The 25,324-nt window shown below is 44.7% G+C and overlaps 1 protein-coding gene and 1 pseudogene across 3 annotated transcripts in view; both read left to right on the top strand.

Annotated features, from left to right (window-relative positions):
- ACAP2 (ArfGAP with coiled-coil, ankyrin repeat and PH domains 2) overlaps window positions 1-25,324 on the top strand; it is a 252,506-nt gene that overhangs the window by 27,387 nt on the left and 199,795 nt on the right. The window lies entirely within an intron of this gene.
- LOC134913074 (5S ribosomal RNA) lies at window positions 23,113-23,230 on the top strand (annotated as a pseudogene).

Here is a 25,324-nt window from a genome sequence, read left to right as displayed (position 1 = left end):
ATAATTCCTCTGGCAGTATGGGTGATGTCTAATGCGAGAAGGAATTGAATCCCGGTGGATTCGTGGATCAAATCAGAGGCTGCGTGCTCTGTCCTATCTATGAGGTGTCTCTTGACGATGTGTTCATAGTGAGTATGAGTATAAGGAGCCTGAGCACTGCTGTGAACATCTCTCATCTTATCATGGGTTATGGTCATGACCTCTGGCAGTACTCTCCCAATATAACACAATCCCTCTGAGCTCGGGGCAAGCCTCTTGTACGCCTTCCTCCCACATATGAAATAGGCATCATCTGGGAGAACAGAGGGGACAGAATATGACATCACCATATTACAAACTTTCCAAGTGAAAAACCCAATCCCTAGTTCTCCCATCTGCTCAGTACAAGTATCAGGATGGATGATATGAGCACAATACCCTGGCGATACTTTTCCAACCCACATGGTCTTGCTTCCACGAGTATACCTATACTGAAAATACCTCCCACTGTTGGCTATTTGGCGTACAAGTTCAGAGTCTATGGGTATCCTATCAGCTCTGTGTGAAAAGGTCATTGTCTGGTTATTCCACGTCCCTTCCCAATTTCCCGGTTTTCGGTAATTGGAAATATTAAAACACAATAAGGATCTATCTACATGATACTGGTGGAGCTTCAAACTAGGGGGCCTAGAAATATTGAATTTCTTGTCCACCGGTCTCCCACCCCGCAATTCGATTACCTCATCTATTGCTAAAGGGTACGGTACTAATCCTGACTTGCTCTGACCTTGAGGTACCTGTGAGCACACCCAGCATTCTGTCTGGTTTAAGACCTTACCCACTAGTGAGTGGTAATCGCTCAACGGATGACGGTCCATGTCGATATTAAGGTTGGACTGACATCTCTGGATGCACCCATCCTCGCCTATATTCTCATAATTCCTACAAATACAATATTCATCAGACAATAACCCCTCACAGTGCCTCCGAGCTCCCTGACTACCAGAGCGCTTACTGATGCCAGCCTTTACTAAAGTGATGTGCTGATCCGGAGATCCAACAAATTCATACTTGCCATCAGGACCCATTCCAGATCCCTGCTCGACCTCTCTGGGACCCTCACAAAAACAAACTGTCCTTATCAAAACCAGAGTTACTAATAGAACACGAAACGCAGACTCTTGTGATCGATCCATTTCGTTTAGGGAAAGGAGGAAAATAAGAAGGGGAAAAGACAGGAAAATGCAGGGGGAGGTGAAAAAAAAAATTATACTACCGTTCTAGATCTGTGCTTGGATGCCCTTCAACAGTCCTGCCTCTCAACCTTCCCGGAACAGGCACTCCAGTGATACGAGGTTCTCTACACTCTGCTCTTTGTCACGAGTTCTCTCCGGGTCAGCGGCCTTTCTGTAGGGAACATAAATCTTGCATTTCAATGTGTTTAACTTGTGTATTATCAGTTGTGTGAAGTAAACCATCTGTGGAAAGTGAAAAGAGAAAGGAAATAATAAAAAGAAAATTTTTCAGATTTGCTGTCACGCCATCATGCATATCGGTGTCTATGCACAGTCTCCCTACACCAGTATTCTCATTCTCCACCCTTTGTGCATGACCAGGCACACTGCGTTAATACTGGTGTCCCTATGCTGGTGAGATATACTGGATTTGGGCAGAACTCTGAAAGACCGAGTAGGCCTGTGGCGTCTGAACTATAATCCTGTCGGTGAATGTAAGAGATGAAGAGGAAGCTTTGAAGACAAATCACATAGAGTTTAGTAACAGATAAGTTGGTAGAGGCAAAGAAGATTTTACAAAGTTTGACATCTGGATTGGGCACTAAGGGGAATGATTCTCTAGTCGGTCTGCTCCCCCCCCCAAAAAAAAAAATCTATGTGTGTTATATCTCTACTGGGACTATCCCAGCCATCAATCCAGTGTCCTGTCCATTCTAAATTCATAGGGAACCCGGTATCTTTGAGATAATTTCCTTTACCTGTGATAGACATGTATCTAGAACAGTGAAATGCAACCTTAGTCTTCGTGGGTATCCAACATAATTCGTACTTCCTGGGCGGGAGCACGCTATATGTATAACATCTCTAACAAAACTTCTGCTAAATTAATTAGAGGTCACTTCTGCTAGAGAAAGAAGCAGAAGTTTAGAGACCTCCTCCTAACCCCAGTAAGTTCCGTCAAAAGGGTAAAGTTGCATTTATTCCATTCTTCCCATTAACCGAATCTGTGTTTTCTACATGGCTCGTGACTCCTTACTATATGTCCCTTGATCCCGTCTATGTGTTTAATAACGTGGCTTGTTTTCTCTGTCTAGGGGTCTATATTGGCTATGTGCTCTACTACTCTTGCAATCTCTAGCAAAATGTCCTTTATTTTTTTTTTACGAATGTAACAATTTCTCTGTCTTTTCTTACCACCAGGGTTTTTGGGGTTTAGGCTGATGAGACTCTGGTGTAAGAGCCTGTATACTTTCAATCCCCAGCCTCTCCTCCTGCAGTTCTCTACGCCTAGCAATATTCTTATGGTGTTCAATCGCGCACTCTCTACGACAAGCTATCCAATCAGGCAAAAAATGTTTGTACCCTGTCCCTTACTGTCTGATTGAGTCCGTCCACTAATACAGAAACAGCTACCTCCCTGTAATTCGCATCGTTCCCTGTATCTGATACCCCCTTGTATCTATCTATTATTTGCAGGTCCTGATGGAAGTATTCAGATGTCATTTCATTTTCCCTCTGTTTTATGGAGAAAAATTTTCTCCACTTAACAGTTGTGGGGAAATACAACTCTAGTTGCATGTTAATTTGCTCTAAGTTCTCCTGATCGTGTTTTGTCAGTCATAAGACTATCCGACTCTAATCTACAATCAGTGATACATTTTTGGGTGTCAATATTAGGAGGTAGGCACGCTTTCAAAAATATCCGCCAGTGTTTGTTTGTCGGTTCATACGCATTACCCAGATCTCTGAAACATTTCTGACATCTGGCTAACTGCTTCCGAGGGTCGGGGAATTCTGAAATGATTGATCGCAGCTCATCTCTGGGCCACGGGCAATACATTGCATTATTCCTGGCGAGGATTATTCCCTGACTATCGGTTCCCCCATTGGGGGTTACTATTTCCAAGACAGGGTGTAATCCTACCATTCCGTTCCTAATCTGTTTACTGTGAGGTGTTGTTGTCTCTCTGCAATGAACTGTCTCACACTTACCGGTAGCTGTGACCTCACCAGTTCTTTCATTGGGGAATATTGTTACTGCTCTACCTGGTTGGACAGGCCCCACCTGAGTTTCCTGCAGCGAAGTGACTGGAGGAGAGCTGCGATTTGGCTGGATATATTTGTTATTAAAAAAAAAGATATAGATTCAATATATATATTACTAAGTACAGTATACCTATAGTTACAACTCATACAGTAAGCAGTTAAAACACGGTTACATACAATTACAGTTACAGGCCAGCGATACAATTACCATTCCCTCCAATGCATCTTATGTCTCTCTCTCTCTCTCTGTAAATAAATACAGGAACTGATCTGCCAGCAAGTCCATCATCCTCTTGTGACCTATAACCTTGAAAAGGCTTAAAAAAAAAAGACAGGATATATCTTGCAAAATATAATTAGGGTTAATAAATTTTTTTACATACTACTGTATTTTACGGATATACCATTGACTGTAGCCATCTTCTCCCCTGCAATATACGGTAGTGGTGGTGCGGTCGCCATTGTTTTCCTGCTAGGTTTGGAACCTGCTGCACGAGCTAATTTCCTTTGCATATCCCCCTCTTGCTGCCATAATTTTACACAATCATTATGTCTAATCCTTTGTTTTCTGGATTTAATCAGACATATCTTTAACCTTAAGTTCTGTAGTACCTCTGGTTCAAAGCTGCTCACCTTAGGGAGTGGTTCCCTATCATTGTTAGTCATACATATCCACTCATTGCATAAATCTTCTGTGTGTGAACCATATTTTTCACACATGATCAACCTTGCTGAGCCTTTTGGCCACAATTCTGCCTGAACCCTGTCTAAACGTCTCTTACTTGAGCAACTGGCTCCCAAATTTGTGGGTCTCTTCTAATATCTTTAAAAAATTCCCACAATCACCAAAATACTCAATATAAGTAGACGGTGGAAGTATACCTGAGCGCCTTCCACTCACTCTCGCCCACGCTGGCCAGTACAACGTTACACTGTAGCGGATCGCAATGTACCCAACTTAGGGCTCCTATCAGACCTTACACTGTAATTTCTTTCGGTGGTAGTTCTGTTTGGAATATTTTCCTGAGAGAGGCAGTGAAAATTTCCTTTTCGGTATCTTTCAACTGGAATTGTTTGTAGGGTGAAAAACAGAGAAATTAGATAACTATCTTTCACCCTTTCCAGTGAAGCCCACCAGGGAGATTTCCCGAAGTTATCAAAGAAAAACCCCTTTGTCTATACAATCACGTCTGCATATGCTCTTCCACAGCGCATATGACACAATAATATCACGTTGCTCTGTGCTGAACAAACGGACATGTGATGCAATAGCACAGCCTATAGATACTAGTTATCTATATGCCCTACGATTGCTGTAGACCACCTAGCTTAGACCACCTAGACCACTAAGAGTTGTATGGGATACCACTCAGTCCACTAAGACCACCTAGTTAATAACGCAGGGTTGCGAACCCTACGCCACCGGGCCTCTACTAACCCAGTGTGTCCACCTAGACCACCTAGACCACTTAGACCACTTCAGTTCTTGGGTTCAGTATCCACTCACTCCTGCATTCGCTCACTCAAATACACTTTATTTTTCTGTACAGAAAATTTAAATTCATTCAGATAGGCAGCTTTGGGCCCAGAGGCAATACAGTTGTTTTTTTAAACTAAATTCAGAGTAACCTGCTTTTGAAATCTGATAGTTATGTGCTATTGTATTATATGTCTACTATCCCACCTTTGAACTAAACAACACTATTGTATAATTTGTACTCAGCGCCCGCATTCTAACGCACTTTGCGCAAACACGTGACCGTGCGTGTCCCTTACTTTGTCCGAGACACGTGTACCAATGTGCGTACGCAATAAAACAACTCGCACAATTTCTATAAATGTGAGCAATATTAACTATAATCGCTCACTTAACACGCCACACAGTTTCTTTCTGTGTAAACCTTTATGCAGAACTGCGTTTGTGTCTTTACGCTTACTTCCTTAAAATACTGTTATTTCAAATTTACCTATATAGCAACAAATGTATCCTATTTCACACAGATCTATAATGACTCTAGCAATAATCAATAATTTAAATGATATGATTCAGATTGGATAGCTATCTTGCAGAACATACACTGATATAAATATACACATAATTATAATAATTATATATATATGTACCATTCACTGGTCTCCTGAGACTCCTTTAACCATTCAGTGCTTCTAATTTGCATATGAAAGCTATGTGCTTTTGCCTGCCTGTAAAAGTGGTTTTTCATTGCTAAGAAAAAGCAGTTACACAGGTTAATTTGTATTTCAATGGCTATCTTATAGCAAGCAGATTCTAACTAAATCCTAGAGGTAAAAAAAAAAACTTTGTTTATATCTGTGTGTAATTCTTACATCAAGTATTCATCTTACTATTAACTTTCACTAGGCCCAGCTGAAACTATTTGTAATTGACTATGGCATGGGTTAAATAAATGCATCAGTAACTCATAAATGGTGATTGATGTGACCAAGGAGAGCTGATTATTCTGGGCAGTGAAAATCAGCCATTTAAAAAAATGACCTTCCCAAAATGGCCGCTGCTCCTCCCCCTTCCACATCCACGAGGGTTACACAAAATGGTGGACAGGCCATGTGGTTAGTCCAAAATGGAGGACAGACCATGCGGCTTCCTTTGTCACAAAGAAATCACACATCATACAAGCCCCTGAAGTTATTTTAGGCCTGAGTTAAACATAAAAACTATATCAATGCTATGCAGCAACTTTTAAATGTACTTTTAACCCTACTTAACAGATAAGCAATCCAATCTGAATCAAACACAACACGACTTATTTGAACCTTGTTTTGCAACCATGTGAGAGCGTATGCAAAGTATGGGTGCCGTGTACGCTTTTTTGCGCCAAAAAAAATTTCAGAGATTTTAAATAGCTTTTTTCCTGTTTACCTTACGAGTTCTACCAGCATCTCTACAAACCATACAGAGCAGACTCCATCTAATCAGCAATCAAGTAGGGTTTTCAGTGCATCCATCGACCAAGAAAAGGATACGTAGGATAACTTTCCACCCTTTGCTGATAGATTACGTCTGCTGTGACCTGTTAGGTAGTAAGTATGTGGAAAACCGGAGATCCCCCAATTGACAATGCCGTTTTATATACAGGAATGAAAAGCTATACCTTCTATACACTCTAAACACACTTTAAACCTTTAGCAGCTGCGGCCGATATACTTGGTACACACGCTACGTACTTTTTACGCTATTAGCGTACAGAGTCCCGTACGATGTACGGACTCTGTGTACAAAGGCCGCGCTGACTGTACAATGCACCCGCAGCACGTACACACCCAATGAATACGCTTTAAACCTTTTACAGCAATGCAATGCGTTACTAATACACTTTTAAACATTCACAGTAATGCAGTGCAATGATAAAACACTATGGGGTATATGCAATTAGCGGCAAATTATCGCCGTTTTTAAATTCGACACAATTCGACCGTCCAATTTCGGCAAGTGGTTGCCGAAATTCACCATATTCAATGGAAAACGGATTAGACAGTCCCGCGGGCGAAAAACGGCCGATTTGACGGATTTTGCCGCGATTTTAAAAAAACTGGAAAAAACGTGAAAAACCCGAAAAAAAATGGCGTGGGGTCCCCCCTCCAAAGCATAACCAGCCTCGGGCTCTTCGAGCTGGTCCTGGTTCTAAAAATCCGGGGAAAAATTGGACAGGGGATCCCCCGTATTTTTAAAACCAGCACTGGGCTCTGCGCCTGGTGCTGGTGCAAAAAATACGGGGGACAAAAAGAGTAGGGGTCCCCCGTATTTTATACACCAGCATCGAGCTCCACTAGCTTGACAGATAATGCCACAGCCGGGGGTCACTTTTATACAGTGCCCTGCGGCCGTGGCATTAAATATCCAACTAGTCACCCCTGGCCGGGGTACCCTGGGGGAGTGGGGACCCCTTCAATCAAGGGGTCCCCCCCAGCCACCCAAGGGCCAGGGGTGAAGCCCGAGGCTGTCCCCCCCCCCCCCCCCCATCCAAGGGCTGCGGATGGGGGGCTGATAGCCTTGTCAAAATTGAAAGAATATTGTTTTTTCCAGCAGTACTACAAGTCCCAGCAAGCCTCCCCCGCAAGCTGGTACTTGGAGAACCACAAGTACCAGCATGCGGGAGAAAAACGGGCCCGCTGGTACCTGTAGTACTACAGGAAAAAAAATACCCAAATAAAAACAGGAGACACACCGTGACAAGTACAACTTTATTACACACTGCCGACACACACATACTTACCTATGTTGACACGCCGACTGCCACGTCTCGACTCCGACGATCCGGGGTACCTGTGGAAAAAAAACCACTCACCTGATCCAGTGTCCAGAGATAAATCCACGTCCAGAGATAAAATCCTCGTACTTGGCAACAAAAAAAAACACGAACACCCGACCACCGGACTGAAAAGCCCTTTCCCCGAATGCCGGGACACCACGTGACTCCTGTCACCGAGGTCCCTTCAGCCAATCAGGAAGTGCCACGTCGTAGCGCTCACCTGATTGGCTGTGCGCGTCTGAGCTCAGACAGCGCATCGCACAGCTTCCTCCATTACTTTCAATGGTGGGAACTTTGCCGTCAGCGGCGGGGTTACCCGCGGTCAGCCGCTGACCGCGGGTGACCCCACCACTAACCGCAAAGTTCCCACCATTGAATATAATGGAGAGGCTTTGCGATGCGCTGTCTGAGCTCAGACGCACACAGCCAATCAGCAGAGTGCAAGGACGTTGCACTCGCTGATTGGCTGAAGAGACACTTCAGTGACAGCTGTCACGGGGGTGTCTGCATTCGTGGAAAGGGGTCTCATGTGTCAACATGGGACCCCTTTCAGTCCGCTGGTCGGGTGTTCGTTTTGTTGTTTTGACAAGTACGAGGATTTATCTCTGGACCCTGGATCAGGTGAGTATAATTATCTTTTATTTTCAGGTACCCGTGGATTCTACTTGGAGAAGAGGACCGACTGCTTCGTGTCAACATAGGTAAGTATGTGTGTGTCGGCAGGTGTGCAATAAAGTTTTACTATCAAGGTGTGTGTCTCCTGTTTTTATTTGGGTATTTTTTCCCCAGTAGTACTACAGGTACCAGCGGGCCCGTTTTTCTCCCGCATGCTGGTACTTTTGGTTCTCCAAGTACCAGCTTGCGGGGGAGGCTTGCTGGGACTTGTAGTACTACTGGGAAAAACAATATTCATGTCATTTTCCTCAAGGCTATCAGCCTCCCATCCGCAGCCCTTGGATGGGGGGGGACAGCCTCGGGCTTCACCCCTGGCCCTTGGGTGGCTGGGGGGACGACCCCTTGATTGAAGGGGTCCCCACTCCCCCAGGGTACCCTGGCCAGGGGTGACTAGTTGGATATTTAATGCCACGGCCGCAGGGCACTGTATAAAAGTGACCCCCGGCTGTGGCATTATCTGTCCAGCTAGTGGAGCCCGATGCTGGTGTATAAAATACGGGGGACCCCTACTCTTTTTGTCCCCCGTATTTTTTGCACCAGGCGCAGAGCCCGGTGCTGGTTTTAAAAATACGGGGGATCCCCTGTCCATTTTTCCCCCGGATTTTTAGAACCAGGACCGGCTCGAAGAGCCCGAGGCTGGTTATGCTTTGGAGGGGGGACCCCACGCCATTTTTTTCTGGGATTTTACCATTCCATCTAAAAAAAAAAAAAAATATATATTATTTTTATAAATATATAAATAATACTTGTGCCTCCAAAAAAGACAAACCAAGTACCTAATCCCTTCTAATATAAATAGATATGCTATTACCAAGAAAAAAAAAACACAAAAAAAACATGTTTTAAATTTTTTTTATTAGTTTCACCCACCAAAGTGTGGCGGATTGAAAATGACGAATTTACTGTCTAAAAGCACTGTTGTCGAATTTCCAAACTGCAATTGAATATACTTTGGTCGAATTGCAGCACTTGTATCATTGCAGAAAAGTCGAATTTGACAAAAGTCGAATTTCAAAAAGTCGAATTTTGAAAGTCCGTTTTTTTGACGGAAAGTACTGAATTGCATTGTCAATTTTTTTTTTTTTTTTGGCGAAATTCGACCGCAATTGCATATACCCCTTTAAATCTTAGCAGGGCAATGAAGACACGACACCAATTTGTAGTTAAATCACTGGGTTCTGACACCACACCATAATATTGCTGAAAGGGGGTTACAATATATACAATACAATATTAGACAATATAACAGAATAATGGCTACCGTCAATGTTACATACGTGAGTGGACAAGCTTGCGCAACCCGGCCGGTCCCCGGTCATCTGATAGATAACTTTGTGAGTCTTGTGTCAGACCAGGCCTGCAGCAGCTCTCTTTATACACTTCTTTCAAAAAGCAATACAATAGATACTGTAATCTTTGTCCATTGGACACAGGAATGCACATTTACAGTACAGGAGAGGTCATAGGTCTGTTTGAATAGGTGGGCGATGTCTATTTTCACTGCTCTTGTGGGTGGTCTCCTCTGGATTCCCGCCGCATACATAATGTACAGTAAATACAGTTTATATCTATATTCTGCTCCTGCACATAACTATCCGCAGGAACATGCGATCTTCCTCAAACCAACACCGGAATGTTTCCCTTAAAATACCCTACAGCTGGATACCAAACACTACCTTGTAACCTTGTTCTGTCCCCTCCTATCCTGTAAAGGTGAATCCCTTTGTTCTGTTACCATTTAAACTGATGTTAATTTCTGATGTGGTGCAAGGAGACTATGTGTACATTGTGCACTATTTGGATTAAATATGTAATGTATTTTGAAAGCCCTCCATGCGTTCACAAACTCTACCGTAAATACCCATACCACGCGCTGATGCGCACGACCGCGGGAGCCACCATACGCAAATTGCGAATATGTGCACGCACAGCAGAACAAGTACACGCGCGGAGGCCACCTGTGTGTAGTTTGTACGGATGTGTGTACTGCAATTTCGACTTTGACACAAGCAAGCAATAAAAAACAACCAAACATAATAGTAAAAGAACAATATATTCAAATCATCTTTAAGCTCTTTTTTGGTTGGTTAAAGTAAAGTACTGTCCTGCAGAGGCACAGTGTTGAGCTGTATGGTGCTTCCCCTGTGTTTCGCTTACTGGCTGCTTCTTCTCTTCTTCTGGCCGGGTCCGTGCACTTTAAGGAGCGACGTATGCAAGCCGCGGCACTCGGTGATGACATCACCCTTTGCATGGGGGAGAATGGGAGAGCTCCGGCCACTGGAGAAACAGTCTCTTTCCAATGCCTTCACCAGTCCTATGCATTTCATGCAACTGTGAGTGCTTTGTCACGGATGGGGGTGTGTGTTTCCTTAGTGTCCATATTTATAGTGTTTAAAAAAATTAATCATAATGTTGTTTTTTTGTCTGATTTGAAACAAAATCCTCTATTCGTTTTGTGCTTGACTTTTTTTTTTTGTATCCATTGCAGTCTAGTCATCCATTGCAGTCTAGGCAGTGATTAAACTATTTTTTATTTATTTATTTATTTATTTGTGTTCTTGTTACTTTGTTGCTTTTTGTTAATTATTTCTTTAAATTATTTGCTTTTCTATAGACTACTATGGGGTGATGTGGAAGTTCTGGTTTAAGTGCTTCGTCAAGTTAGAGTATGTACCAATTATTTTGTAGAAAATTTCCGTTTGGTTACTTGTATATTGGGTATTGAAGTGTAAGAGGTGCGGCTGCGCGTGTGGTGGTGCCTGCTGCCGTGCAGGTGTATTTTCGGTACTCACCAGGCGCCGCTCTCTCTCACCTTCAGGTACCGGAACCTTCAACGGACCTGGCAAATCTTCCGTCGGATCCGGACACGACGACCTAGGAGGAAGGAGATTGCTGAGTGCCGTCCTCCTAACTGTGGACCGAAACGCCCTCCGACCCCGAGAAAAATAGTGTTTTCGGGCTAGGTGAGGGTCATCCCAGGCGTCCGCCTCAGAGCCCGAATTTCACCTATTGGCACTCTCGCACCAGGTGGAAATTCTACCTTGCACCGGCGTGCAAGGCTCACCGTACGCCCTGAAGGAAGGGAGACAGATAGGGACACACAGAAGGAACACACAGACAGATGTTACTCACCGTCCTACGTCTTGTACTCCGATCTTCTCCACTTACAGGTCCCTGTAAGGAGGCAAAGAGAGAAACAGCCGTGCAGGGCCTCACTCTAACCTAGTGTGCATCCGCTACACTAACTACATACACTTGAGCCAGTTTGAGGGCTTTGTTTAAGTGGTGCAACACAAACTATGCACAAACTCTATAACAACATTTCTCTGACGTCCTAAGTGGATGCTGGGGACTCCGTCAGGACCATGGGGAATAGCGGCTCCGCAGGAGACAGGGCACAAAAGTAAAAGCTTTAGGATCAGGTGGTGTGCACTGGCTCCTCCCCCTATGACCCTCCTCCAAGCCTCAGTTAGATCTTTGTGCCCGGCCGAGAAGGGTGCAATCTAGGTGGCTCTCCTAAAGAGCTGCTTAGAGTAAAAGTTTTGTTAGGTTTTTTTATTTTCAGTGAGTCCTGCTGGCAACAGGCTCACTGCATCGAGGGACTTAGGGGAGAAGAAGTGAACTCACCTGCGTGCAGGATGGATTGGCTTCTTAGGCTACTGGACACTAGCTCCAGAGGGACGATCACAGGTACAGCCTGGATGGGTCACCGGAGCCGCGCCGCCGACCCCCTTGCAGATGCTGAAGAGAGAAGAGGTCCAGAAATCGGCGGCTGAAGACTTCCCAGTCTTCTTAAGGTAGCGCACAGCACTGCAGCTGTGCGCCATTGCTCTCAGCACACTTCACACCAACGGTCACTGAGGGTGCAGGGCGCTGGGGGGGGCTCCCTGAGCTGCAATGAAAGTACCTATGCTGGCTAAAAATACATCACATATAGCCCCTGGGGCTATATGGATGTATTTAACCCCTGCCAGGTTGTCAGAAAAACGGGAGAAGAAGCCCGCCGAAAAGGGGGCGGGGCCTATTCTCCTCAGCACACAGCGCCATTTTCCCTCACAGAACTGCTGGTGGGAAGACTCCCAGGCTCTCCCCTGCACTGCACTACAGAAACAGGGTTAAAACAGAGAGGGGGGGCATTTTTGTGGCGATATTATTACATATTAAGATGCTATAAGGGAAAACACTTATATAAGGTTGTCCCTGTAAAATTATAGCGTTTTGGTGTGTGCTGGCAAACTCTCCCTCTGTCTCCCCAAAGGGCTAGTGGGGTCCTGTCCTCTATCAGAGCATTCCCTGTGTGTGTGCTGTGTGTCGGTACGTGTGTGTCGACATGTATGAGGACGATGTTGGTGAGGAGGCGGAGCAATTGCCTGTAATGGTGATGTCACTCTCTAGGGAGTCGACACCGGAATGGATGGCTTATTTAGGGAATTACGTGATAATGTCAACACGCTGCAAGGTCGGTTGACGACATGAGACGGCCGGCAAACCAATTAGTACCTGTCCAGGCGTCTCAAACACCGTCAGGGGCTTTAAAACGCCCATTACCTCAGTCGGTCGACACAGACACGGACACTGACTCCAGTGTCGACGGTGAAGAAAAAAACGTATTTTCCATTAGGGTCACACGTTACATGTTAAGGGCAATGAAGGAGGTGTTACATATTTCTGATACTACAAGTACCACAAAAAAGGGTATTATGTGGGGTGTGAAAAAACTACCTGTAGTTTTTCCTGAATCAGATAAATTAAATGAAGTGTGTGATGATGCGTGGGTCTCCCCCGATAGAAAATTAAAGGCGCTCACACGCTTATCAAAACAAGTGGCGTTACCGTCTCCAGATACGGCCGCCCTCAAGGAGCCAGCTAATAGGAGGCTGGAAAATATCCTAAAAAGTATATACACACATACTGGTGTTATACTGCGACCAGCGATCGCCTCAGCCTGGATGTGCAGCGCTGGGGTGGCTTGGCCGGATTCCCTGACTGAAAATATTGATACCCGTGACAGGGACAGTATTTTATTGACTATAGAGCATTTAAAGAATGCATTTCTATATATGCGAGATGCACAGAGGGATATTTGCACTCTGGCATCAAGAGTAAGTGCGATGTCCATGTCTGCCAGAAGATGTTTATGGACACGACAGTGGTCAGGTGATGCAGATTCCAAACGGCAGTATTGCCGTATAAAGGGGAGGAGTTATTTGGGGTCGGTCCATCGGACCTGGTGGCCACGGCAACAGCTGTAAAATCCACCTTTTTACCCCAAGTCACATCTCAGCAGAAAAAGACACCGTCTTTTCAGCCTCAGTCCTTTCGTCCCCATAAGGGCAAGCGGGCAAAAGGCCAGTCATATCTGCCCAGGGGTAGAGGAACGGAAGAAGACTGCAGCAGGCAGCCCCTTCCCAGGAACAGAAGCCCTCCACCGCTTCTGCCAAGTCCTCAGCATGACGCTGGGGCCGTACAAGCGGACTCAGGTGCGGTGGGGGGGGTCGTCTCAAGAGTTTCAGCGCGCAGTGGGCTCACTCGCAAGTGGACCCCTGGATCCTACAAGTAGTATCCCAGGGGTACAGATTGGAAATTCGAGACGTCTCCCCCTCGCAGGTTCCTGAAATCTGCTTTACCAACGTCTCCCTCCGACAGGGAGGCAGTATTGGAAACAATTCACAAGCTGTATTCCCAGCAGGTGATAATCAAAGTACCCCTCCTACAACAAGGAAAGGGGTATTATTCCACACTATTTGTGGTACTGAAGCCAGACGGCTCGGTGAGATTTATTCTAAATCTGAAATCTTCGAACACTTACATACAAAGGTTCAAATCAAGATGGAGTCACTCAGAGCAGTGATAGCGAACCAGGAAGGGGGGGACTATATGGTGTCCCTGGACATCAGGGATGCTTACCTCCATGTCCCAAATTGCCCTTCTCACCAAGGCTACCTCAGGTTCGTGGTACAGAACTGTCACTGTCAGTTTCAGACGCTGCCGTTTGGATTGTCCACGGCACCCCGGGTCTTTACCAAGGTAATGGCCGAAATGATGATTCTTCTTCAAAGAAAAGGCGTCTTAATTATCCCTTACTTGGACGATCTCCTGATAAGGGCAAGGTCCAGAGAACAGTTGAAGGTCGGAGTAGCACTATCTCAAGTAGTTCTACGACAGCACGGGTGGATTCTAAATATTCCAAAATCGCAGCTGATTCCGACGACACGTCTGCTGTTACTTGGGATGATTCTGGACACAGTCCAGAAAAAGGTGTTTCTCCCGGAGGAGAAAGCCTGGGAGTTATCCGAGCTAGTTAGGAACCTCCTAGAACCAGGCCAAGTGTCAGTGCATCAATGCACAAGAGTCCTGGGAAAAATGGTGGCTTCTTACGAAGCGATTCCATTCGGCAGATTTCACGAAATAATTTTAAAGTGGGATCTGCTGGACGAATGGTCCGGATCGCATCTTCAGATGCATCAGCGGATAATCCTGTCTCCAAGGACAAGGGTGTCTCTTCTGTGGTGGCTGCAGAGTGCTCATCTACTAGAGGGCAGCAGATTCGGCATTCAGGACTTGGTCCTGGTGACCACGGATGCCAGCCTGAGAGGCTGGGGAGCAGTCACACAGGGAAGAAATTTCCAAGGAGTGTGGTCAAGTCTGGAGACTTTTCTCTCCACATAAATATACTGGAGCTAAGGGCAATTTACAATGCTCTGAGCCTAGGAAGACCTCTGCTTCAAAGTCAACCGGTGCTGATCCAGTCGGACAACATCACGGCAGTCACCCACGTAAACAGACAGGGCGACACAAGAAGCAGGAGGGCAATGGCAGAAGCTGCAAGGATTCTTCGCTGGGCGGAAAATCATGTGATAGCACTGTCAGCAGTGTTCATTCCGGGAGTGGACAACTGGGAAGCAGACTTCCTCAGCAGGCACGACCTCCACCCGGGAGAGTGGGGACTTCACACGGAAGTCTTCCACATGATTGTGAACCATTGGGAAAAACCAAAGGTGGACATGATGGCGTCCCGCCTGAACAAAAAACTGGACAGGTATTGCGCCAGGTCAAGAGACCCTCGGGCAATAGCTGTGGACGTTCTGGTAACACCGTGGGTGTACCAGTCGGTGTATGTGTTCCCTCCTCTGCTTCTCATACCTAACGTACTGAGAATTATAAGACGTAGAGGAGTATGAAGTATACTCGTGGCTCCGGATTGGCCAAGAAGGACTTGGTACCCGGAACTTCAAGAGATGCTCACAGAGGACTCATGGCCTCTGCCGCTAAGAAGGGACTTGCTTCAGCAAGTACCATGTCTGTTCCAAGACTTACCGCGGCTGCGTTTGACGGCATGGCGGTTGAACGCCGGATCCTAAGGGAAAAAGGCATTCCGGAAGAGGTCACTCCTACCCTGGTCAAAGCCAGGAAGGAGGTGACCGCACAACATTATCACCACATGTGGCGAAAATATGTTGCGTGGTGTGAGGCCAGGAAGGCCCCACGAAGAAATTTCAACTCGGTCGATTCCTGCATTTCCTGCAAACAGGAGTGTCTATGGGCCTCAAATTGGGATCCATTAAGGTTCAAATTTCGGCCCTGTCGATTTTCTTCCAGAAAGAATTGGCTTCAGTTCCTGAAGTCCAGATGTTTGTCAAGGGAGTACTGCATATACAACCCCCTTTTGTGCCTCCAGTGGCACTGTGGGATCTCAACGTAGTTCTGGGATTCCTCAAATCACATTGGTTTAAACCGCTCAAATCTGTGGATTTGAAATATCTCACATGGAAAGTGACCATGATGTTGGCCCTGGCCTCGGCCAGGCGAGTGTCAGAATTGGCGGCTTTGTCTCACAAAAGCCCATATCCGATTGTCCATTCGGACAGGGCAGAGCTGCGGACTCGTCCCCAGTTTCTCCCTAAGGTGGTGTCAGCGTTTCACCTGAACCAGCTTATTGTGGTACCTGCGGCTACTAGGGACTTGGAGGACTCCAAGTTGCTAGATGTTGTCAGGGCCCTGAAAATATAGGTTTCCAGGACGGCTGGAGTCAGGAAAACTGACTTGCTGTTATCCTGTATGCACCCAACAAACTGGGTGCTCTTGCTTCTAAGCAGACGATTGCTAGTTGGATGTGTAGTACAATTCAGCTTGCACATTCTGTGGCAGGCCTGCCACAGCCAAAATATGTAAATGCCCATTCCACAAGGAAGGTAGGCTCATCTTGGGCGGCTGCCCGAGGGGTCTCGGCTTTACAACTTTGCCGAGCTGCTACTTGGTCAGGGGCACACCCTGGCTGAGGAGGACCTGGAGTCCTCTCACTCGGTGCTGCAGAGTCATCCGCACTCTCCCGCCCGTTTGGGAGCTTTGGTATAATCCCCATGGTCCTGACTGAGTCCCCAGCATCCACTTAGGACGTCAGAGAAAATAAGAATTTACTTACCGATAATTCTATTTCTCGTAGTCCGTAGTGGATGCTGGGCGCCCATCCCAAGTGCGGATTGTCTGCAATACTTGTACATAGTTATTGTTACAAAAATCGGGTTATTATTGTTGTGAGCCATCTTTTCAGAGGCTCCGCTGTTATCATGCTGTTAACTGGGTTCAGATCACAGGTTGTACAGTGTGATTGGTGTGGCTGGTATGAGTCTTACCCGGGATTCAAAATCCTTCCTTATTGTGTACGCTCGTCCGGGCACAGTATCCTAACTGAGGCTTGGAGGAGGGTCATAGGGGGAGGAGCCAGTGCACACCACCTGATCCTAAAGCTTTTACTTTTGTGCCCTGTCTCCTGCGGAGCCGCTATTCCCCATGGTCCTGACGGAGTCCCCAGCATGAACTACGAGAAATAGAATTATCGGTAAGTAAATTCTTATTTTTGCCCTGCACGGTAATAACGCACACATCGGAGTACAACCTAAAACGGTGCTGTCCCTTTAAATCCCTACCGCTGGAAAGGGGGTGGGCGCCACACAGCCTGCCCACCTCCGGTGCACTTTCTTCTTATAGGCTCAGGTCAAACGGACCTGTCTACCTACCACCTCAGCGTAGCCTGGGCCTAGTGCCCGGTGCCACCTTTATTCACCCCGGGGAAATTATTCACTGGGCCTAGCGCCCCCTATTTGCGCACGGACCAGAGGCCCGACTGTACCCACGGGCCTAATGCCCGCCTAACTCGTCCCTCGTGGGGTGACCTGGGCCTGGTGCCCAGGGTCACCTTATATTCCCTAACTGGCCAAAATACCCTAGGGCCTAATGCCCTCTAGCGTCTCACAGGCCTATTGCCTGATGTGCCCCCGGGCCTAGTGCCCGCCTACTGCGCTGGGAGAGGGTGGCTTGGGCCTAACGCCCGAACCCCCTAATTAATGTGCGGTCGGGTCTGGGTGCTTGGGCCACGGGCCGGGGGGAACCCCGACTGCGCGTGGCCTTGGACCCAGAGAGCCCGACTCACTTGTGCCCACGGGCCGGGAGAGCCCGACTGTATGCCCACAGGCCGGATGGGCCTGACTTTGCCCACGGGCATAATGCCCGAACACCCGGTGGTCTAGGGAGGACTGAGAGAGGGTACAGGGGCACCTGATAAGGGCCTACCTGACCCGGTGGGAGAGGTACCAGGGGGAAGCTTCGTCAGCTCTTCCTTCCCACCCCTGGTGGCCTCTCCGGTGCTCGTCTTCACTCTTCGGCCGCTGGCCCGTCCTGGCCAGCGGCGCCGCCGTCGCTTCACCGCGTCCAGCCGCCGCTGGACATCTTCCTCCCGCAGCCGGTCGTCTCCTGGCCTCTTCCGCGGCCTCCGGACCTTTCACCGCGACGTCTTCTTCCTCGCGCCGCCAGGATCTTCGCCGCTCTTCGGCGCGGCCTCTCTCTGCTGTTCCCGCCCGGCGTCTCTCCTCTTCGTGCTCCTGCGCGCGGACCTATCTTCAGGCTCCCGCCCGGCGTCAGACGCCGGAGGCGGGGCCTATGACGTGGCGAGCGCCGATTGGCTCGCCGCGCCCCTCTCCGATTGGCTGCCGCTCCGGAAGCCGCGATTGGCTCCCGGAGGGCGCCAACATTCAAATGCCCCTCTGCATTCAAATGCAGCCTCTGGTCCGGTGCAGGGAAAAGGGTAATCCCTGCACCGGACACCCGCCGCCGCCACACACTGACAGGCGCTGGGGACAGACAAGCTGTCCCAGCGCTGTCAGAGACATTGTCCCGCAGGGGACACAGGCGCCCTGGCTGCTGCAGCTGGAATGTGTCCTGTAAAACAGGACGTTCCTTGTTGTCTCTTTGGTTTTTCTTTTTATTCCAACATTGTTGAACGCGGAAGTTCAGTTATTTCATTGATTTCTTTTTGTAGGGAGGATTCCTGATATATTTTTTCATTTTCTTGCTTTGTAGAATGAAGGTTTCATTGTCCATACAGTTCCATTTTAATCGTCTTAATTGACCACTGGGTATATTCATCTAGATCCATTTACGATGGTGGTTACTTGAAACTGGCAGGGTGTTATTTCCATTTACTACTTTTATGTGCGTCCTGGTCTTCATAGTGTCATTTGCAATATATTTCCAGATCGAGAAAGATGATCATTTGTTTACTGTAGATAGTGGTGAATTCCAAATTTAAAGTGTTCCCATTGATGTATTGTTTAATTTCTTCTAGAAGTTCTTGTGATCCTTCCAAGATGAAGAAGAGGTAATCTGTATACCTCTTTCAACATATGATGTGTTTCCAGTATATGTTATTATTCAAGATGTTGTACTCCTCCCACCAAGCTACGTATAGGTTACTGTAGCTTGGTGCAAATGAAGTCCCCATAGCTGTACCTTGCTTCTGAATGTAGAACTCATCGTTGTACCAGAAGTAGTTGTTCCTTAATATGAAGTCTATACTATCCATAATGAAATTGATTTGTTCATTGCTGATTTCCGTCTCTGTTGAAAGTAAGAAGCAGGTACAGAGTGTATATGTGTTTTTCCAATCCAAATTGTTCGCAAGATGTTTGCTGTATCTTTTAGGTGACTTTTTTTTGTGCAGAAACGAGTGGTCTTTGTATTTTAAAAGGTTACTGATTAACAATCCAACTCCTGCAATAATAGGTCTACCTGGGCGGTTTAGTCAGATGTTTGTGGATTTTTGGGAGGTGGTAGAATGATGGAATGTTTGCATGTTCTGGGTTGATGAAGTTACAGTATATTTCTTTAGCGATGGAAATCCCATTTCTAGTCCTTCCTCTAAATGTTCTTTTAGTCGTCATTGTAGTTCTTGTGTTGGGTCTCTTTTTTTTTAGTTTTTCATAAATTGCTTGGTCTGATAACAGACTGGTTGCTTCTTTATTGTATTGTTGTTCATCCATTATAACCACTCCACCTCCCGCCAAACCATGTTCTAATGATTACTCCGTGTTTGTAATGTAGTTTTATTACGTTCCCACTTAGAGAAATTCCCATTTTCTGCATTGTCATCTATATTTTAACTTATTCAGGGTTGTATTAGGCAAGGATTGAAAATCTGGGTAATTGTAAAAGATTATGGTGCATATTCAGTTGGTACCAGTAAACTCTATATTTACCGGGGCTTGACTTATCGTGCGGTAAATTAACCCAGTGCGTCTGTGTGCACTTCCGATTATCACACAATTCATAAAAAATTTTTATGTAGTAATTTTCTATGATATTAGCAGCACTAAGGGGCATATTCAATTAGCCCGGGGAAAACGCCCAAGTTCAATGTTAGTGCAAATGAAATTTGGATAATAGTATAGAAGTCTATTAGTGGTCTAAAAGTAAAGTAATTGGGGCTCTTAAAAAGTGTGAAATGCTTGCTTTTTGCATTTTTAATAACATTGTAAACTTCTAGTAAGTTATAAATATTTTAATAAATAAAAACACTAACCCAAGTTTAGTTTAAGCGTTTTTTATTTCATACTTATAGATGTAGCAACGCTCATCTTGCTGCATGGCATGCCGGGCTGCGACTATTTGCAGACGGCGATCGTTCTATGAATTCGTAATGGAATTAATGGAGTGATGGCTGCGAATAGTCACAGACACCATGCAGCATGCCGCATCGCAACAAGATGAGCATGGCTGTATCTGTATCTTTGTTGTGAAGTAATCGACTTATAGGGCACCTGTGGGGAAAAAAAAGCAGAAACAATAATGACCGTTCTTCATGCAATGCCCAAAATAGACAAAATCATTTCAGTTGGGAGCAGCCGGGACTACTTGCCTATCTTTTTAACATTGGCCCAATATTTTACAATGGCGAATCCAGGGTAATTTCTGGTCAAACCGTAGGAACTTCTATATCAAAACAGGTGCAATGTTAAAAATAGGAAAGTAGATACAGAACTTTTCTCTACTATAGGAAGGGGGGCACACACTTTTGCAGGCTTGACTTCTGTTGTAAAGCTGGTTCCAACTGGCCTACAGCAGATTGGATGCATTGTGTGGAGACCCTAGTGCTGCAAGGACCTCTAGGATGGCAAAGCCCATTGCTGGTTACCGCAAAAACTGGGATGACCACACACTGGTTTTGTGCTCATTTTGTAAGTGCGGGGGACCCCATATATTATAATAATATCCTCATCATCATCATCATCATCATCATCATGTTGGCAGACAGTGCTCACCTACTTCTGTAACATCACAAACTCAGTTGGAGAGAAGTTGGCTGGTATGATGAAAGCTTTGGATAGGTGTATGGAGTCTCTGTTTGTTTGTTTGTTTGTTTGTTTGTTTGTTTGTTTGTTTAGTTAGTTAGTTGCATTGATGGATGAAAGTTGGCCTAGTGTATGGCCAGATTTAGTGTGTAAAAAGGTTAAGGGGATAATTCAGAGTTGATCGCAGCAGCAGATTTGTTAGCAGTTGGGCAAAACAATGTGCACTGCAGGGGAGGCAGATATAACGGGTTATTTTGTTTCTGTGCAGGGTAAATACTGGCTGCTTTATTTTTACACTGCAAATTAGATTTCAGTTTGAACACACCCCACTCAAATCTAACTCTCTCTGCACATGTTATATCTGCCCCCCCCCCTGCAGTGCAAATGGTTTTGCCCAACTGCTAACAAATTTGCTGCTGCAATCAACTCTGAATTAGGCCCGAAGTCTCCCATATCCAAAATTCTTGGGAATAGAAGTATTTTAGATATCAATTTTTTTTTCATATTTTGAAATATTTACATCCTATAATGAGATATCTTGTGGATGGGGACCCAAGTCTAAGAACAGAATGCATTTATGTTTCATATACATCTTATGCGCAGACAACAGACAAGAGAAAGACAAAATAACCTTGTGTGGAAGCACTCATTAATTGGATATAGAAAAGAATGTGAAAGGAATATATGGTTGAGGAGGGGACCCCTTTGAGTCCTACCTCAAAAAGATTAAAAATTAACTTTTATTGATTATCTTATTAAAATTCAATCATATACTATTTTCACCTCATATTTAATTCCAATTCCAAGTTTACTTCTATTCTTAACAATAATCTTATCATTTCAATTTCATCATTGTTATTTTCATATGTCTAAATATCAATTTTTATAATATATCTCTCTTCCTTATCTATATCATCTATAATAATTTTCATTCAATTTAATTCCTAATTTCATTTTATTTATCTATCTCACTCCAATCGCCCAGGACACCCAATATACTGGCATGTCCGTAATACCACATTCCTTCCTTATATCGTAAGTGAATCCATTTATCATTTATTCATTTCTCATTAAACAAATTCCTGCTATCAATCCCGTCAATGATTCCATTACAGCTGAGCAACATTGAGTGATTATCAATTCCCAAGCAGCTTATTGGTCCGCATATTCAACATAAAGGAAACCAGGTTTACGGACCACACAGGGCTTCTGTGAACAAGCCTGTTCCACAGGTGAAACGTACGTCAGAACAAGGACGTCCAAACAGTGACGTCTCTGCGGCTTCGCCCTCTCCGGAACGGGCGGCCGCACGGTCTCAGACCTCGGAGCACGGTCAGCTTCGTCTAGCAGGTTACACCGATCGGCTGCCGGGACACTTATATCTCCGGAAGCGGTAACTGTATATGCTACATTTGTACTTCAGTAGCGCTACAGACCTTCAATTTGGGTCTAATTACTCTAATGCCTGCTCCATATGTGTATTTAGGAATGAACCTATTAACTACTAATCAAGGAATAATATTGTAAGCACATGGAAAAATAAGACTTTCATTTATATTCTATATACTTTTTCATTTTTCCATTTTTTTTCTATCTTTTTCAATTCTTTTTCATCATTTTTTTCATTCATTTTTTACATTTTTTCATAAAGGTTTAAATTGTAAGTTGCCAATACCAACATTGCTATCATTATTCCCACATGGGGACAAAGGCAACAATTTTTGCTGTTCGCATATAATGTTTGCTACTTTGTATTCATTTCAGCAAGTTTACAGGATGCAAAACCTACACTGTGGGACTTGACAAATCCAGTACCCACGGTTACCACCAATTAGGAATTGCATGATCATTTGTAATTATCTCTAAATAGAGAAAAGAGAACGCTTGTCATTAATTTTGTGCAACACAATCAAAGTTTATTGCCTATTTACAGTGGACACTCTCAAAGTGGCAACCTCCAACACTGCATCCACCGTTTCTAAATAGGGACAAGCAATACTCTCAACACCGTTGCTCTGAATTAATCAATTCAAGTCCAGTGTCCATCCATAGTGGAGACACTCAAAGTGGCAATCTATAACATTTCAGCTATATATATTTTCCCTCTGGGTCCTAATGCCTAAGTTATATCCTTCAGGTTTCAATTTATTTATTTATCCACAGTCATTAAGCGATCATCACACCAGTCCTATTGATTGGAACTCCTTAGTGGATCATTTAATTTTCAAATTAACCCAACAAACACTTTAATTCCTGATACAATTGGCCCACGGCCATACTATCCTGAATGCGCCCGATCACGTCCGATCTTGGAAGCTAAGCAGGTATGGCCTGGTCCGTACGTGGATGGGAGACCTCCAGGGAATACTAGGTGCTGTGGGCCCTTTTCCTATCAGGAAATCCAATCTCATCCTTTCTTCTTGTTTTCTCAAAGCTTACCATATATTCAGATTGGTCTGTGACCCATATATACTGTTTCTTTTAAACAATTATACCATAATTATATCTACATTTTCACCTGTTACATCTAGAACCATATTTGGTACAACGGCAATCTAGATAAATTCAATTGTAATATTATTATTTACTTTTTGTTCACCCAAGCGAATTTTAATAAGATAATCAATAAAAGTTAATTTTTAATCTTTTTGAGGTAGGACTCAAAGGGGTCCCCTCCTCAACCATATATTCCTTTCACATTCTTTTCTATATCCAATTAATGAGTGCTTCCACACAAGGTTATTTTGTCTTTCTCTTGTCTGTTGTCTGTAGGTTAACTACAAAATCCATGGGAGCACCGCCAAAGTTTAGTACTATTTATAATTTGTAATAATAGTCAGTATTTTGGTACATACATTTTTTCGTCCAATCTCAAACACTTAATTGTAAAGCTGGTGCAGATCCACAACTTTGTTCTTACGATCTTATGCGCAGAGCCTGAAGGTAATGCTATACAATTTTTTTTATTTTTTTTTTATAATTTTGTGCATGAAACAATGGGGGTCATTCAGACTTGATCGCTGCTGTGCCTTTTCACACAGCGGGCGATCAGGTCCTATCTGCACATGCGTATGCACCACAATGCGCATGCACGTCGAACAACAACAAAGGGCATTGCCAGCCAGCTACGGCCCCGATCAACCTCTTCAGATCGCACTGTAGGAGTAAGTCCTGGGCTGCGCAGATACTGCACAAAGTGGATTTTTTCAGCTCTGCGTACACACAGGATTGCACACTTGTACAGCGATTTTTTAAAAACCCCCTGGAGGGTGGCGACTATCCGAACACAGGACAGCAAACTTGGCAGCCCAGCGACCAGGTCTGAATCAGCCCCCATGTCAGTGTATATTCACAAAATTCATTTATGTTTCATATACATCTTATAAACACAGCCTGATTAGAATTTTCTACAATGTTTGTAATCATTTTGTGCATTAAACAAAGTTTGTGTTCATTGAACTGTCAGAAAGCAAAGGTGGCGCTATTTCGGTCGTGCTCAAAATAATGCTGTATTTTGGGTATGGCAGACTCAACCTGTACAGTGCTAATGCATTTATGTACAAATGACTGCACTAAAAGGCCCAGGTGTTCAGTCGTGTTACAAGCGGCACAATTGAGAGATGAGACCTGCCCATGACCAAAATTCAAATAGTACATGTCGGAAAGATAGACCATCCTGTAATTGTGCTGCTGCTGTACAGGTTATGCCTGAGGCATTTGCTTATACCTTAAGTAATAAATCTTGCCCTGATCTCTCATTATATTCTCCACCATAGTCTGTTACATCTGTAAGATATTGGCCAGAATCATGTCACCCCCAAGCAGTGTTTAATATTGAATGTCATTATGTTGGCTTGGCAGAATACAGTGGAAAAAGTATTAACCATGTAAAAAATAAATAAATTGTAGTAACATATAAACATATAAAGGATTTACAAAACATCTGTATTCAGTTTTGTGAATTATTTCTTTTTCTCTTGTCCATGTCATTCTTGGCTTGCAAACTTTACAATAGTTATTTATCAGTTGTATTAAAAACCATTATTTTCCACTCTTTAGAAAGATTATTACATTTCCCCCATTGTCTCTCCAGGTCTGTGGAGTTTTTCCATCCTCATTTATCTTTCATGGCTGATACGTCATTTATTGCATGCTGCAGTTTGTGGAGTGTATGTTGCACCTTGAGCTACATTTTGCATGTAATGCACTGAATCCTGCCTGTGCTCACATTGCTATCATGTGCAATTCTAGTTCCGTATTTGTGTTTATGTACCACTGTACTCAAGCATGTCTTATTTGTTTGTTGTCTGGCACTATGGAACCTGTGGCATCTGATAGATAATGATGAGTATGAAGATGAGTGGCCCTTTGTGCACTAGAAGAACAATGCTGTTGGATGTTCTGTTGATCTTAGATTTAGTGATACATGGGGAGGCGCGGGAATTTTTTTTCAGCTCTATGGATGTTACGTGACATT

This window comes from Pseudophryne corroboree, chromosome 4, assembly GCF_028390025.1.
Source record: "Pseudophryne corroboree isolate aPseCor3 chromosome 4, aPseCor3.hap2, whole genome shotgun sequence".
In the NCBI taxonomy this organism is placed as follows: Eukaryota; Metazoa; Chordata; class Amphibia; order Anura; family Myobatrachidae; genus Pseudophryne; species Pseudophryne corroboree.
Note: the sequence above shows the minus strand (reverse complement) of the source record. Positions and strands in the feature narration are given on the sequence as shown.